Source organism: Bubalus kerabau, chromosome 6 (assembly GCF_029407905.1).
Source record: "Bubalus kerabau isolate K-KA32 ecotype Philippines breed swamp buffalo chromosome 6, PCC_UOA_SB_1v2, whole genome shotgun sequence".
Taxonomy (NCBI): Eukaryota; Metazoa; Chordata; class Mammalia; order Artiodactyla; family Bovidae; genus Bubalus; species Bubalus kerabau.
In genome coordinates this window covers 10,207,040-10,224,656 of record NC_073629.1, presented here as the reverse complement: position 1 = coordinate 10,224,656, position 17,617 = coordinate 10,207,040, and positions in this window count along the sequence as shown.

Here is a 17,617-nt window from a genome sequence, read left to right as displayed (position 1 = left end):
CCCCATGGACTGCAGCCTACCAGGCTCCTCGGTCCATGGGAATTTCCAGGCAAGAGTACTGGAGTGGGGTGCCATTGCCTTCTCCAGTGCATGAAAGTGAAAAGTGAAAGTAAAGTCGGTCAGTCATATCTGACTCTTCATGACCCCATGGACTGCAGCCTACCAGGCTCCTCGGTCCATGGGATTTTCCAGGCAAGAGTACTGGAGTGGGGTGCCATTGCCTTCTCCGAAATAGGAGATGGGGGAGGGGTAAATTATTTAAAACGTTTGCTAAGAGATTTAGTTCAGACCTAAAGACGGGGTGATCCTGGGGTTTAGGTGAAGGAGTCTCTAGTTCCAGTGAGGGGAAATGGGTGCTGGAGAAGACTCTTGAGAGACTCTTGGACAGCAAGGAGATCAAACCAGTCAATCCTAGAGGAAATCAACCCTGAATATTCATTGGAAGGACTGATGCTGAAGCTGACACTCCAATACTTTGGCCACCTGATGCGAAGAGCCGACTTATTGAAAAAGACCCTGATGCTGGGAAAGATGGAGGGCAGGAGAAGGGGGCAACAGAGGATGAGATGGTTAGATGGCATCATCAACTCAATGGGAATAAGTTTGAACAAACTCTGGAAGATAATGAAGGACAGGGAAGCGTGGCACGCTGCAGGTGCATGGAGTTGCAAAGAATCAGACTCAACTGAGCGACTGAACAACAACAAATACTGCACTGGGAGGGGTGGAGCCTGCCCAGAGGTGGGAGAGTGGGAAAGTCATCTTTCCCAGGTACTCTGTCTTTCTCTGCAGTGGAGAATGTGGGAAGTGGGGAGGAACAGGAAGGGTGGGGCCAGACCAGGAAAAGGGACAACCAGGCCTGCTAAGCTAAGGCTGTCAGAGTGGCCATCCATAGGGGGTGACCCCAAAGGTCATCTAGCACCTTCATCCTCAAACTTTCATCTGTTCCCACTCGTTCCCCCCAACCCTTCCTTTCACTCCTTACTCCCTTTTACAGAGGAGGAAATGGAGGCCCAGAGAGGGGAAGTGGCACAGGCCAGACAACCTTCCATGACTTTGTCTTCTCAGAGTCTGGCACAGAGTCTAGATCAGAGGAGGTGCTCAGTTGAAGCCACATCAGGAACCCTAGAGAGACTGGAGAAATTCTGAGGCAGAATCCTGGGGACCACTGAGGGAACCAGTGGTCCAGCCCCCTGCTCTCAGTACTTCCAGTTCTGCCCCAAGAATAGGGCAGCAGGGTGCCTTTTCCCTCACACTTTATCATATCTACAGCCTGATATCTCCAGACTCATTTTATCTAAACGCATCCACAGGCCAGATTGAGTTATGTGAAAACTGAAATGTGTCAGGAAGCTTTTGGAGAAAAGCCACACTCCCTTTACTTGGGAGTGGAGTGGACATGATGCCTTTCTGATGCTTGAGAGATGAGAGATGTTGCCAAACATCATTATCATCATAGATGCAATTTATGGGACGTGTTGATCTTAAAGATAACAAGGTCTGAAGCTACAAAAATGAGTTTATCCAGGAATAGCAGAGGAATTACAATTCAAGAGACACAAACTATGCTGAACCATAGGCATGTTGGAGAAGACAAAGAGAAGCTCAGCTTTCATAAGGAAGAGCTTTCATTTTAAGGAGGAAACGAGAGGGCAGATTTCTTTTTCATTTTCTGCAAGTGGTGAACAGCTTGTCATTGCTGAGTCAGAAGGAAACCGTTTTTCCTGTTTGGGTGGGATCTGTAAGCTATAGTGAGTGTTATGTGTGTAAGAGCCCTCTCTTCATGGCTTCCTGACTCCATTTGGACTTAGGTTTCCTTTGTTCATTTTCACATTTTCCCCTTTCGATCAAAATATTTCCTTGAAAGTGTCGTGTTGAGTCAACATTCTATTTGGTGCTTTGTTTCTGCAGAGGTTGGACAGGCAACAGTTGCAAAATCTTTAAATTATACAAAGCAAAATTAAAAGTGGCTTTGTCTGTATGATGCTTTTAAATCATGACCCTAAAGTAGTCAACTGACAAGAGCAAGTATACTTCTTCCCTATCTTGTATAGTTGAGTTTCTCCTTCTCCAGAGGCATTTATCCATGGGCGACAGGTGGTATCTGCTAATGCCACCTTGTTTGGAGTCAAGGCTATTGATTGTCTACAATTACTTTAGCCAGGAATTCAAGTGATCATTGTTAGGCTGCAGAAGCAGCTAGCTCTCCTAACACTAGAAAGTGAAAGTGAAAGTGAAGTCACTCAGTCGTGTCCGACTCTTTGCGACCCCATGGACTGTAGCCTACCAGGCCTCTCTGTCCATGGGATTTTCCAGGCAATAATCCTGGAGTGGATTGCCATTTCCTTCTCTAGGGGATCTTCCCAACCCAGGGATCGAACCCAGGTCTCCCACATTGTAGACAGATGCTTTACCGTCTGAGCCACCAGGGAAGTCCTCCTAACATTAGGGAGAGATTTACATTCATATGCTCATTGGCATTTTGACCCAAGAGGGATAGGCTCTTGCTCAGGAGGTGGGCCCAGAGTCATGTATGGCCCACGTAGCTTCCACTGGAGATGCTTATGAAGGTTTAATGGGGAAAATCAGTAGGAAGCTTCAGATTTATTATAGATATTAAGAGGGATGATTAAATATCCCAATAAACTCTGGCCTCCCATTTACCAGCTGTCCAAATATTCACAAACTCATTGAGAGTTTCATTTACCACAGACAAAGCTAAAGGCAGGTGGTGCACATAAACTTATTAATAGTGCCAATAACTGGAATTTGTCAATTGGTCTTTTAGAGCCAAGAGTCAGTGTGTTTGGGGGATATTTAGGGAGAAACCATTCTGTTCGTAGATTTCATCACTAAAGGCTGCAGAAAAAGGAGGTTTGTTTTGTTACAGCAATCAGACTTAAGATAATACTAGAGGGTCACCACTGACATGGACACATTGAGGTTTCTGGTACAAATCTGACAACTAGAAAGTGTTTCCTCTTTGGCAATGGATTGGGAAGCATGGGTGAGAGCACTGTCTTTCCAAGAAAGAGAGGGAGAAGATAAGGCAAGAAGTAACAGTAGGGGAAAGATGTACAGGCTGGGCATATTGGGAAAGCTGTTCCCTTCATCTATTATATGCTTCAATTCTTGGAAATCTTTACCTTTAGGTAAAGTTGGGGTGTGGGTCCAGTCGGGGTTTGGTGCTTTCTTTAGATGTGACACATGGATCCAAGAGCCTATTCCTTGGGAGTTTCATGGCCCAAGGGTTTGTTAACAGTACTTGATAGTGGCCTTTCCAGTGGCGTTGAAGACAGTCTTTCTGGAGATGGCTTTTCCAGTAGACAGGTTCACCAGGTTGTAAAGTGTGGTGCTTAAGGTCTTCATGCCCCAGGAGCATGCCGTGATTGTTTTAATATATGGTTAACTATAGTTTGTGGGTTCCAAAAGGAGTGTCCCTAAGATTCAGAAGAACCAATGGCAATGCTTTTGGCCAGGGGTCTCTACAAATTTTTTCTTTTTTTGAAACAATTTTTAAATTTATTTGTTTATTATTAGCTGTGCTGGGACTTCATTGCTGCATGGGCTTTCTCTACTCGTGGCCAACAGGGGCTACTGTCTGGCTGCAGGGCCCGGGCTTCTCATTGCGGTGGCTTCTTGTTGCAGAGCAAGGGCTCTAGGGTGTTCGGGCTCAGTAGTTGCGGCTCCCGGGCTCTAGAGCACAGGCTCGGTAGTTGTGGTGCACAGGCTTAGCTGCTTTGCAGAATGTGGGATCCTCCCAGACCCGGGGTCACACCCACGTCTCCTGCATTGGCAGGAGGGGAGCCACCAGGGAAGCCCTCCTATTGTTTTTTTTTTTTTTTTTAATTTTTAAAAATTTATTTATTTTTGGCTGTGCTGGGTGTTTATTGCTGTGTGGGCTTTTCTCTATTTCGGGCAGCTACTCTAGTTGCGATTGTGTGGGCTTCTCATTGCGATGGTTTCTCTAGTTGCAGAGCTCTGGGGCGAGAGGGCTTCAATAGTTGTGGCGCATGGGCTTAGTTGCTCCTCGGTAGGATCAAACCTGTGTCTCCTGCATTGGCAGGCAGTTTCTTTACCACTGAGCCACCAGGGAAGCCCCTCCTATTGGGTTCTGATGATGCCGTTGGTGCATTTGACTAGTCCTGAAGACTGGGGATGATAAGTGCAGTGAAAATGCTGCAGAACTGGTCAAACAGCACAGACTCCTTGTTGTACTTGACCAGTAAAGTGAGTTCAGCAGTACTAGCAAGTTTGGGGGTGGTTCCCTCAGATAGGAATGATCTTTTCCAATAGGATCTTAGCCACTGAGGAGTCAGAAGTTTATCTACATGGAAAAGCTTCAGTCCAATAAGAAAACATGCAAACCATTGCCAAGACATATTTACACCTGTGAGGTTAGGGTAGCTGTATGAAATCCATTTGCCAAATCTCAAATGGTCCATCAGGCAATTTAAAGTGCCTACAAGCAGTGAGGACATGTTTTTCCTGGATTGTATTTTAGGAATAAACATCAGCCCTGAATCCAACATCTTCCTAGGCAATGCTGCATAATATTGCTCTGATATCATCTGCTAAGAATTCATTACTTGGGAAAGCAACATTAAAGCCTGCCTACTGGTGTTAAAATCCACAATATGTAACACTTTAAACAGCATGTCAACCTGCTCCTTCATTTTGTCATCAGTAGCCTGTTTAAGCATTTTTGATTCAATTTTTTCTTGACTTGTTAAAGTTTATTAGAGTACCCCACTTCTTGAAATGGTTTAGCATTCTGAAGCAGGGGCTGTTTAATAGTAGCTCCAGTAGAAATTCATTTCCAGTCTGGAGAAGGGTTGGGGAAAGCCCCTGTGTTTTCTTAAGTCCCATCACTGGAATGTAGGAAGACACTGAAAAGATTGATTGGGTGACTGAAGACTCCTGAAGTGCTTATAGCAGTCTTTTTTTCAATGTCCTGGCTTCTTACAATAATGACAGGCCAGGAGGATTTTTACTTAAAGGCCTCCATCTGTTGAAGCTGGAGATTAAGGATGTTAATGGTTTTTTTCTTAATATGATCATCTAGGGTGCAGGCTAATCGGTTTGCCAATTTACGTCTGGAATAGACACGGTTTCCTGTTCTGTTCTGGTTCACTTCACCAAGAGAGAAAGGTCCTGGTTTAGCCTACTGATGAACACGGAGTTGAAGGCTACCCAAATGGATTCAACATCCAGAGGTAGATCAAAAATCTCAAAAACATTTGGTGTTGACTCTAAAGAGGGGCTTCCCTGGTAGCTCAGATGATAAAGAATCCTCCTGCAATGCAGGAAACCTGACTTCAATCTCTGGGTAGGGAAGATCCCCTGGAGAAGGAAGTGGCAATCCACACCAGTATTCTTCCCTGGGAAATCCCATGGACAGAGGAGCTTGGTCTACTGTAGCTTGGAGCTACAGTCCATGGGATCGCAGAGTCGGACGTGACTTAGCAACCAACACTTTCACAAAGATGTGCATAGATTCATTTGTTTCTGAGTGTAAGCATGAGTCTTATTCCAATTAACAAGTTTGGGGGGCTGCCAAGTGAAGTCATCTAGCAACTGGTGAGTGTGATTCTATAAGGCAGGGGGTAGGTCTCTCTTTCGCAGTTCTAGAGCTTTTTCGGGGTTATTCCAATTAGCTGTGTTCATTTAGTGTTGGGCTTGGCCTTTGCCAACAAGCATGTGAACTAGCTGGCATAAATCTGAGGAACCTGATTGGTAAGTCCAGATAACTGTATTAAATACCTCTGCAAAATCTATAAGGATCTTCAGTAGCTCTAAGAAAATCCTTGACTATGGCTGTAGTTGGGCCTTAGTCTAGAAGACATGAGAAATTAGGGGCTAAGCATTGGGACCCTCAGAGGGACTGATTTTAAAAGAGCAGGTTCTAAGAGGTTCTGATGAGGAGAAAGTAAGAAAGAGTGAGGCTTGGAGTAAAAGGGAAATTCAGTGACAGGGTTGGAATGAGGATGTGGTAGGTACAAAGGAAGTGGGGTACATGCAGAAGAGGAAGAGGACGGAGTCTTCCAATGCCTTTTAATCTTCCTGTGATGGTTTATTCACCTCAGTCAGTTGAGAAAGGTTATTTTGTAAAGCTTCAAGATGTCAATTGAGGACTTTCCTGGTGATCCAGTGGTTAAGAATCCACCTGTCAATGCTGGGGACACAAGTTTGATCCCTGGTCGGGGAAGATCCCACATACTCTGGGGCAACTAACCCCATGCACCACAACTACTGAGCCTGTGTGCCCTAGAGCCTGTGCTCTGCAACAAGGCAAGCCACCGGAATGAGAAGCCGGTGCACCTCAACTGGAAAGTAGCCCCTGCTCGCCACAACTAGCCCCCATGAGCTGCAGCGAAGACCCAGTGCAGCCTAAATAAATAAATAGGTGTCAACTGAGATAAGCATGCCATTCAGTTTGTTGTATTTCGGAGCCACAATCCTCAAGTTTCGTTCTGAGAGAAACAAACTGGGGAGACTGAAGCTTCGCCACTATGCAATTTGGATAGGTCAGTCCATTAGATTAAAAATGCAAACGCGGAGGGACCATAGTTTTTAAACGCAGAAGGGGCCAGGGTCCCAAAGGAAGGGCCATCCTCAGAGTGTTTTGAGGACTGGGATCCCATAACCTTAATTTAAAAGTTCAGGGGAAAAAAAAGAAAGAAAAAGTACTCACCAAAAGGACAAAAAAACAGATCCTGAATGAAGTCAGAGAATTCAACCAAAAAGAGGGAGCTTAAATCTGAGAAGAAACGTGTGAACCACAAGGAAGAAGGCAGCTCACAGGAGCAGAGAGCACGCTGTTCTAGGGGGCTCATCTCCTTTGGGTCCTTTAATGGTCGCTGTGAAATGTTGACCTTAAAAATGAAACATCAAAAGTGTGTTAGTTGCTCAGTCTTATCGGACTCTGTGACCCCGTGGACTGTAACCCATCAGGCTCCTCTGTCCATGGAATTCTCCAGGCAAGAATACTGGAGTGGGTTGCCATTTCCTTCCCCATGAAATAACAAGGTCTTAAGCTAATCAAATTAACTTTATCCATGAATAGCACAGAAATTGCAGTTCTGGTCATGCAAACTATGATGAACCACAGGCAAATCCAAACAGACAAAGGGAAACTTAAGTTTTACTAGGTTTTAGGAAGAAATGGAGGGCTTCCCAGGTGGCTCAGTGGGTAAAGAATCCAGCTGCAATGCAGGAGATGCAGGAGACTTAAGTTCGATCCCTGGGTCTGGGTCGGGAAGGTCCCCTGGAGGAGGATGTAGCAACCCACTCCAGTATTCTTGCCTGGAGGATCCCATGGACAGAGGAGTGTGGCAAGCTGAAGTCCATAGGCTTGCAAAGAGCTGGACACGGAGGCGACTGAGCATGCACACACACAGGAAGAAATCACAGGGGAGGAAGAGGCTGTGGGCAGGGGATTTTTATTGGCTCCAAGCAGTGGACGGCTTGTTGCTGAGTCAAACGGGAGACTTCCTTCTTGGTGCTGGGGTCTGTAAGCTGTGGTGAGCGATGAATGCATGAGAGCTCTCCCTTCATGGCATCCCGATTCCATTTTGATTCGGGTTTCCTTTGCTCATTTTCACAGATGCCTGCACACTAAAGCCCTTTTGGATATTACTTACAGCCTTTACAGTATGTTGTGCAGATGGTGTCATTTAACTGATGAGAAACCTGAGGTCCAGAGGGGTTAAGCGTTTTGCCCTAAGCCACACAGCTTTTAAGTGGCTAAGGTGTAACAAGTTCGGGCCTATCTGCCAAAAGCCCCCAGGCAGTGCCCATGGTTGCTACTGCTGCTGTTTTCCCCACTGATCTAGGAGTGGTCATTTTTTATGAAGTCTACTGAAAGAGGAATTTACTGCTCCCTAAGTGGAAGAATCACGAAGGTATAGAATTGAACAGGTTAAAATTTAGGCTTAAGCAACAGAGATATCTGGAGAAGGCAATGGCGCCCCACTCCAGTACTCTTGCCTGGAAAATCCCACGGACGGAGGAGCTTGGTAGGCTGCAGTCCATGGGGTCGCTAAGAGTTGGACACAACTGAGCAACTTCACTTTCATTTTTCATTTTCATGCATTGGAGAAGGAAATGGCAACCCACTCCAGTGTTCTTGCCTGGAGAATCCCAGGGACGGGGGAGCCTGGTGGGCTTCTGTCTGTGGGGTCGCACAGAGTCGGACACGACTGAAGCGACTTCGCAGCAGCAACAGAGATATCAACAGCACCAAACTTTCATCTTATCTGAAACCTGTACATCCTTAGGACTTTGGACCTTTTTAAAGTCTCCCAAGTATTTTAAAACATTGACTTTTTAAAAGCTTAAAAAAAAAAAAATCTTCCCATACCCCAGTGTCTTCCCAAGCCTCTCCACCCTATAAACTTTTCATTGAACAAATACCAATTGGAAATAGATAACTGTTAAGGACCTACTGTATAGCACAGGGAACTGTACTTAATACTCTGTAATGACCTAGATGGGGGAAAGAATCTTAAAATAGAGTGGATATATGTATACTTATTCACTTGGATTGATTCACTTTGCTATATAGCAGAAACTAACACAACATTGTAAATCAACTATACTCTAATTAAATTTTTTTCATGGGCATGCTGTGGAAGCATACACACACACACACACACACACACACACACACACAAATACCAGTTGGGCGACACTTCTTGCTGGGCACTGGAGAGCAGTGGTAAACAGGTGGACATGTTTCCTTTACAGAACATACAGTCATGCCACGGAGATGTACCATAGCAAGTGATAACCAACCCCCTAGTATGACTGTCACGAGAGGGACACTCAGAAGTAGAGAGCACCCCAGGGCTTGGGGCTGGGAAGAAGCTAAGGGCAGGCAGTCAGTGAGAACTGGGCGGGCCTCCCTGTGGGAACGCGGCCCTGGGAGACCCCCTCTTCTGAAGCCCCTCCCCAGGCTGCGAGTTCCAGAGGCTACCAGTAGGGGGAGCCCATTGCCCAGGCCTGAGTAGCCCCAGTTGCTTATGTAACCTGGAAACCTGGGGGAGGAGAACAAACCGCAGGCAGAGGCGCGTCACACATACAGACACACGCGTGTACCCGGAGAGGCTTCTTACAGAATGACGTCACGTCGCCAACAGAGCGATGCACAGACACGCAGCACGCGCACGTGCTGCAGAGGAGGGATATATCTCGGGGAGTGGAGAGCTTCCCATCTAGTCCATAAAAAATCCAACCAGGCGGACCCAGCACTGAGGCCGATGCCTGCAGTGGGTTGAGCAGAGCAAGGGGGAATGCGGCCTCTCTAGGAGTCTCAGGAGTCTTAAGGGAGGGAGCCAGGGGCTTCCCTGGTGGCTCAGACAGTAAATAATCCGCCTACAATGCGGGAGACCTGGATTCAATCCCTGGGTTGGGAAGATCCCCTGGAGAAGGGAATGGCAACCCGCTCCAGTGTTCTGGCCTGGAGAATTCCGTGGACAAAGGAGCCTGGTGGACTACAGTCCATGGGGTCACAAAGAGTCAGACACAACTGAGTGACTTTCACTTACGGAGGTTGCAGAGACATGAGTGAACCGGGACACGGTGATCAGTGATCCTGGGGGGCTGTCCTCACTATGCCATCCCCAGCCCGCCAGCTCTCCTTGTACCACCAGGGGTGGGCATACTTCAGGTACCAGGCTCGTGTTTCCCAGGCTTATTTTATTCATTTCCCCTAAGATGAAATATGCACAGGGCTCTGAGGCGGCACGGAAGTGTCCCGAGTCCTTGAAATAATTAAGACCCATGCTGTGTCCTGAAAGAGTGTGTGTATAACCTTGCTCAGATGTCACACTTCACAGTCACAATTGTGGAGACAGGGTTCTCGGAGAGGCACATTCACGGACGGGGCTGCTGATGTATTTTGACCTCCATCAGGTATGTAACGTGATCTCACCTAATCGTCCCAGGACCCTGTGAGCTTACTGCTGTTATTATCCCCATGAGGAGACCGAGGCCTACAGGAGTTTAGGAACGTGTCTAGGGTTAATGGATTAGTTACTGTCCAAACTCAGGTTTGAACCCTGGATTGTCTGGTGTGAGGAATCCGTAACTCTTGTTACACGGCTTCTTTTATTTATTCATTTGGCCACACCACGTGGCAAGTGGAATCTTAGTTCTCCAACCAGGGATTGAGCCTGAGCCCCCTGCAGTGGAAGCACAAAGTCCCAACGATCGGACTGCCAGGGAAGCCTTGTTACGTGGCCTCTTAAAGGCAAACGTGAGGGAGGGAGGTTCAAGAGGGAGGGGACGTATGTATGTCTATGGCTGATTCATGTTGATGTATGGCAGAAAGCAACACCACACTGTAAAGCAATTATCCTTCAATTTAAAATAGATAAATTATATTTTTTAAAAAAAAAGGCAAACATGGAGCAGCATGTATGTGAAACATGTATTCTACTCTGGACCCAGACAGCAGCATGGGGACAGGGTGACAACCACACCCAAGCACAGAGCACACACCCTCCTCCCCCCAGACACTTAGCACACTTAGCCACGAGCACACTTAGCCCTCAGCTCCGTTTCTCTTAAGTGTGTATAAATCCCAGTTTGGTGGGGGCTAAGAATCACACACAAGAATGTCCTGTGATATGTGTGTGTTTATGAAAGCCTTGACCCATACTGCCCCGATGAGCCATGTTTTCCCCTCCTCCCAGAAGGGAACATTCTCTCTGCCCACTTGCTGAGAGGCTCAACTCAAAGAGAAAAGACAGAGATGCTGTCTAAAACCTATCTTTACGCAGATGCCCAACTCGTGCAGAGATGAACCAAGACAGGTGTGCCAATCCAGGGACCTGGGTGCCCTGAAAGATAAGCACAGACATCATGCACACCCAAACCCACTCACTCCACCACAAAGCTGTTTCCCACAACCACGCACACTCACACCAGACCCGCCTTCCTCCCAGCCAGGCATCTGCATCCTCATGGGGAATTGTGTGTGTATCTACTCCCTGTACCCTCCTCTAGCCCTGGCTGGGCCCACACTCCTTCTCAAGTTCTTAAACCCTATGCCAAGTGGGTGGCACATCTGTTCAAGAACAGAGAAGCCACAGCACCACTGCCAGCCTGGCCCTGACTCCTGAGGAGACCTTGCCATCTCACCCGGATTAGTGCCAGCTGCCCCCCACTCTGGAATGCCGTGGAAGGATCCCTCTCTGCTGGAATCCCCTTATCCTCCCCCCGCCCCCTGACAGTCCCTTGTTCCCTAGTCCCACAGGGCTGGGTGCCCGGGCTCCACCCCAAAGGCTCCCCCATCCCTCTACTCCATCCCTAACCAGCTAAGAGGGAGCTGGTGCTGCAGACATATGTCTAGAGGGTGGCACAGGGCTGAGGCAACCCCTGCTGTGTGAGATCACTTCTTCCCCACCCGAACAGCTGGCGTGGGGGAGTGGGGACTGAGTAAGGGCAGAAGATGGCAGCGGTCTGGCTAGACAGATCTGTGGGCTGCATGTAGCTGAGCCTCCGGGGGCGGGGCAGGAGGTGGTTAACTCCAAGTGGCTGCCTCTGAGTCAGTGAGCGCAGATCAGATTTGGAGAACAGGTCGTTCCCAAGTGTGTCAACACCCGGCTCTGAGCAAGGTGAGGAGGAGGCACCAGGAACTGCTGATAGTGAACACCCGCTGTGTGTCCGGCACTGCTCTGCAGACCCTGCACACGCGCGCTCTCTCCCTTGGCCCTCGCAACAACCCAGAGGGCTGAGTCCTATCGTTACCTATTTACAGATGGGAGCAGGAGGCCTGGGGAGGATACATCACTTCCCCAAGGTCACCAGGCTAGCAAATGGTAGCACCTGGATGCCAAAGCCAGCTGTTTAACTCCCGAGCTTAAGCTTGTAACATTCCTCTTGCTCCTGCTTTCCTCCTCACACACTTATTCATACACGCACATGTGCGTTCGTGTGTGCAACCACACACTCTCTCCTGGCGTCTGTGCAAACTTTTGAAATAATAGTCTTTTCCCACCAGTGTATTTCCAGCTCCTGACACACAGTGGGTGTTCAATAAATATCTGCTGGATGAATGGAGGCAGTGCTGAGGCTCGGGAAAAGAGGAATCAGTAAGAGGCAGGTGTGTATGTGTGCGGGGGTGGGGTGGGGAGAGAAGAAAGGGTGAGAAGAATTCCATGAGTGCACTTACACAGCCCTCTAGAACTGCTGATGGTATGGAAGGCTTGCGTCTACCTCCGAGGCCCGGCGTTTCCAAGCGCCCTGGATGGGGAAAGGGGATTGAAAGCGGGGTTCACAGGGTTCCCTGAGTGAACAAGGGGCCTTACCTCTTCCCCTCCAATCAGGACAGAGTTTGGGGGGGTGAGGTAAGGTCTGGGAGGAGGGTAGGGAGCACACAGCCACTTGGGCCATTGCATCCCCTGCTTGTCACTATTCCCTGCCCCTGCGCTTCAAGCTTTCCCCAGTGCCCACCCCCCCCCAAAGCCCTGGCCTCCCGCCATCCACACCTGGACTCTCCAGGAACCTGGCACCCCTTAGCTCTCCTGGCCAAAGAGTGGACAAGTCCCCTTTTCCCTAGTCCAACTGAAACAAGGGTGGAATTTTTCCAAAGGCTCTCTGTTGGGAAAGGAAAGGGAAAACAAAGCCAGAAATAAAGATTACAAAAACAAAGAAACAGATGGGTGCAGGATCTCGCCACGGGAGGGAGCGGGCCTGGAGCCCTGATGCCCGTGCAGCCTCCCCCGCTCTCCCAGCACCTGTTCTCAGCCCTTGGATGGTGTTCTCCACTCTGCATTGTCATCCCAGCCTTGGTTTATATCTGCCTCTGCGTCCTGGCTGTGAGCTGCTCAAGGCCACTGTTGGCTCTTCTTGGCTCTGCCCCCAGGCCTAGTACAGTGCCTGGCAAGCAGTAGAAGTGCCAAAGACATGTGCCAAGCAACTGAGGAAGCGAAGGAGCAAGGGGGTGAGTGAGAGAGAAGGAAGCCGGGTTGTTTCTCTCTGGTGACCAGATCGCCTCCATGGTGGGCACCGTTGACCCCTCTGGAGCTTGTCTCACACAGGACACTTCCATCCAGAGCTGACAGAAAGCTTCTCCTCCTATTTCAGAGCCCAAACCTGCCATCCCTCAGCAACAACCCAGCCTGGCTTCCCGGGCAGCCTGGGATGGACCCAGCTCTGTCCTCTGGGGAGGGACGGGTCCTGCAGATCACATTCAGCTGAGGAACAAATTGCAGTCCTGAGACCAGGACATGGAAAAACAAGAGCAGGAAATCGTAGCAAACATGCATTGAGGATTTGGATTCACCAAACAGCCCTCTGAGTTAGAGCTGATGAGGAAATGAAAGCTCAGAAAAGTTAAACTTTTGGCCAGTGAGTGGTAGATCTAGAGTTTCTTTTCTTTTTTAGTTATGTGGTTTTATTGAGTATGGATTTGGTGGGGCTTCCCTGGTAGCTCAGCTAATAAAGAATCTGCCTGCAATGCAGGAGACCCCGGTTCGATTCCTGGGTTGGGAAGTTCCCCTGATGAAGGGATAGACTACCTACTCCAGTATTCTTGGGTTTCCCTGGTGGCTCATACAGTAAGAATCCGCCTGCAATGTGGGAGACCTGGGTTCAATCCCTGGATTGGGAAGATCTCCTGGAGGAGGGCATGGCAACCCACTCTGGTATTCTTGTCTGGAGAATACCCCTGGACAGAGGAGCCTGGGGGTCTACAGTTCACGGGGTCAAAGAGTCCGACACGACTGAAGTGACCAAGCACAGCACAGCACTGTGCCCCGAGGCACGTGTGATCTTATTTTCTGTGATCAGATGTTGAATCGGCACCCCCTGCAGTGGGAGCGTGCATGGGTGCTAAGTTGCTTCAGTCGTGTCCAACTCTTTGCAACTCCATGAACTGTAGCCACCAGGCTCCTCTGTCCATGGGATTCTCCAGGAAAGAATACTGAAGTGGGTTGCCGTGGCCTTCTCCAGGAAATCTTCCCAACCCAGGGATCAAACCTGCGTCTCGTACGACTCCTGCATTGCCAGGCAGGCAGGTTCCTTACCACTAGCACCACCTCGGAAGCCTCTGCAGTGGGAGCATGAAGTCTTAACCATTGGACCAGCAGGGAAATCCCAGATCTAGGGTTTCTTATCCAGGCATTCTGACTGCACAGCAGTTCCTGACCGTGTTGCCATTCAGCCTCTGCATGGGACAAACCAGCACACTGAGAAGAGCTGACATCCAGGGGAATGACAGGGGAGCAGGTCCAGCCGGCTAGCAGGACAGGGTGGTAGGAGTCCAGATGTGCAGGACTACCTACTCCAGGGGGTAACAAGGCACTGAGCATGGGCGCTTAGGATGCCAGCTCCTGAACCGGATATCCCTGGGGGAAGGCAACCGGACGGAACACACCCCCAAAGTGGGGGATCAAGCCAGTTAGTTACCTTCAGGAGTTCACACACATGAAATAGAACTTCTGTGTTCTCAACACAGTCAAAAATGTCAGGGCTGAGATTCCAGAATCAGACAACAGAGGCCTGGATGCGCCTGGATCTACCAGCTGTGTGGCTTCCATCCCATCCCTGAGTTTCTCTAGCCTTGATTTCACAGTGTGGAATAGGAGAATTAGTATGGTCTTGATCTCTTGTTTTTTTAAGGTTGTTCTGAAAATAAATGAGAATGTAGGAACCACAGTGCCTGGCTATGATCAAAGCTAGGGCTCCTGCGGCAGATCGAGGCAGGAGATTCTTCTTGGTGAACCGTGTCCTTCCCTGGCTCCCACCTACTCTGCTCTCTGTTCCCTGCTTTTTCCTTCCACTTCCTGGACTCCTCTTGAAGAGGGTAACCGCCACCCCTGCTTCAGTTTCCTCACCATGCACTCCTTGCTGCTGCTGCTGCTAAGTTGCTTCAGTCGTGTCTGACTCTGTGCGACCCCATAGACAGCAGCCCACCAGGCTCCCCTGTCCCTGGGATTCTCCAGGCAAGAACACCCTTCACAATTTTATTTGCAAACTCTACCCTCCTGGCTCAGACAGTAGAGAATCTGCCTGCAATGTGGGAGACCTGGGTTTGATCCCTGGGTCAGGAAGATCCCCTGGAGAAGGGAATGGCAACCCACTCCAATATTCTTGCCTGGAGAATTCCATGGACAGAGGAGCCTGGCAGGCAACAGTCCATGGAATTGCAAAGAGTCGGACATGACTGAGCGACTGACACACACACACACACCCTCCATGGAAATGGTTTTCTAAAGGTTACACCAGCAACTTCCAAGTTTCCCCAGTGTGGCCATCTTTCATTTCCCCCTGGCCTTCTGTAGCATCTGAAGCTGCTAGTTTCTTGCCCTTGAAACTTTTTCCTCTGTCGGTTTCCAGGCCTCCTCCTGGGTCTAGTTCCCCATCTCGCTGGCTTGTCTACTTCTCCGTCTTTGGATCCTCCTTCTCTGTGCTGGGTGTGACCCACGTGTCTGCCCACGACCGCTGGCGCTCTCCTCCGCCCTCCTGGTTCAGCGCTCACCTCTGTGCAGGTGACTTCCATGGCCTGTCCTCTCTCCCAAGCGCCAATCCTCATTTCACCACCCCCTGGGCACCTTCACCTGGAAAGCCTGCCAGCAGCATCTCACACTGAACACGCTCCAGGGCAAACATGCACCTTCTCTCCCACACAACCTTCTTTCAGCCATCCTCCGCCTTCTTTTTTGGCTGTACTGGGTCTTTGTTGCAGCACGTGGGCTTCTCAAGTTGTGGCACCAGTTTCTAGAGTGTGGGCTCAGTAGCCGTGGTGCACGGGCTTAGCTGCCCCATGGCATGTGGGATCTTGGTTCCCTGAGCGGGAATGGAACCTTGTCCCCTGCATTGAAAGGGTGGATTCTTTACCACTGGACCACCAGAGAAGTCCCCATAACCTTATGGTAGTCAATTCTGCACTAGCATCCACTTTCATCTTCAGCTCCTTCCTCCCATACAATCAATTGCCAAATCCTGAAATTCTACCTCCCAAAGTCCTTTTCTCTTCATTGTCATTGTGACTCTCTTGCTCCTGACCTTCATACCCCTTGGCTAAATTTTTGCCATAACCTCCTTTCTGTCTCTCCCAGCCCAAGACTCCAGTCCGTGCGCACACACCGCCTGCAATCATTGAACCATCTGAGAACATCCCTCCTCCCTGCTCAAACCTTTGAAGTGGCTCCATGTCGCTTATAATAATATTTTTCAAACTTGCTTGGTGGTAAAAATACTGAATCCCACTCCCCACCCCTGCCCTTATGGATCAGGATTTCTAAGAGATGTGCCTGCTTTTCTGTATTTGTAACAAGCACTCCAAGTGATTATTATCATCAGAGCCTTTAGAATGGCACCTAGCTGGTCTTCAAGGCCCCGCATGAAATGACCCCCACCTCCATTCCCAGTATCAGCTCCTGTGTTTCTTTTCTTTTTTAAAAACATATTTGTGAGCCAAGTCGCTTCAGTCATGTCCAACTCTGCAATCCTATGGACTGTAGCCCACCAGGCCCTTTTGTCCATAGAATTCTTCAGGCAAAAATACTGGAATGGATTGCCATGTTCTCCTCCAGGGGATCTTCCCAACCAAGGATCCAGCCTATGTCTCTTTTGTCTCCTGCATTGGCAGGCGCATTTTGTTTTTTGTTTGTTTTTTCTTCTTACACTAATGCCGTTATTTATTCGGCTGCTCTGTTCTGGGTTTTAGTTGCGGCATGCAAGATCTTTAGTGTGGCCTATGAACTCTTAGTTGCGGCATGTGGAATCCAGTTCCCTGACCCTGAACCCAGGCCCTCTGCATTGGGATCATGGAGTCTTAGCCGTTGGGCCACCATGGAAATCCCTTGGCTCCCATGTTTCTTGGCGCACTGGGAGTTCCAGGCCTGACCGTGGTGTTTCCTCTACTTGGAGCATGCTCTCTCTGGGTCTCTAAGCTAGACCCTACCCATCTGTTGAGGCCCAACTAGAATGCCACCTGCCCCCTGCAAGCCTCCTAATTCTTCCATCTGAGAACCATCTCTTCCTTCACCAAGCTGCCCTCGCCCTCTAAACAGAACAGTGTGCAGCCAGCTGTACTGTTCCTCTCCCGTGTCTTCTGGGGGCACTTCACTCTCACCACTGCAACCTAGAGGTTTCTGCACACATGCTCCTGGGGATAAGAACCCAGAGCAGATCCTTCTCTGCACCCCTGTACTGTGGAAATTACACATTCCGGTTCTAGAAACAAACTGCCTGGGTTTGAATCCCAGCTGCCCTGCTTGGGTTAGCATCTTGGGATCTTGGGGTTTCAGTTTTCCCATCAATAAAAGATTTGTTTGTAATTTAAAAGTTATTAAACTGAGGAACTCATGGAAAGTACACAAGCACTTAGCATGGTGCCTCATTAAGCTGTTAACTCTGATGAGCTAGAGTCCTTAGACATAGTTGGTTCCAACTCTGCCTGCACATTGAATCATCTGGGAGCTTTTAAAAGACACTAATGGCTGGGCCCCATCTCAGACCAGCTAAAACATGATCCTTGGGGTAAGGCCCAGGCATGGAACCTTAATATATGGCTAGGGGTGAGAACCTCTGCGTAGTCCACCCCCTCACTCTATTGATGGGAGGTAAAAGACTTATTCAGGTCCATACCGCTAGCTCATGGTGG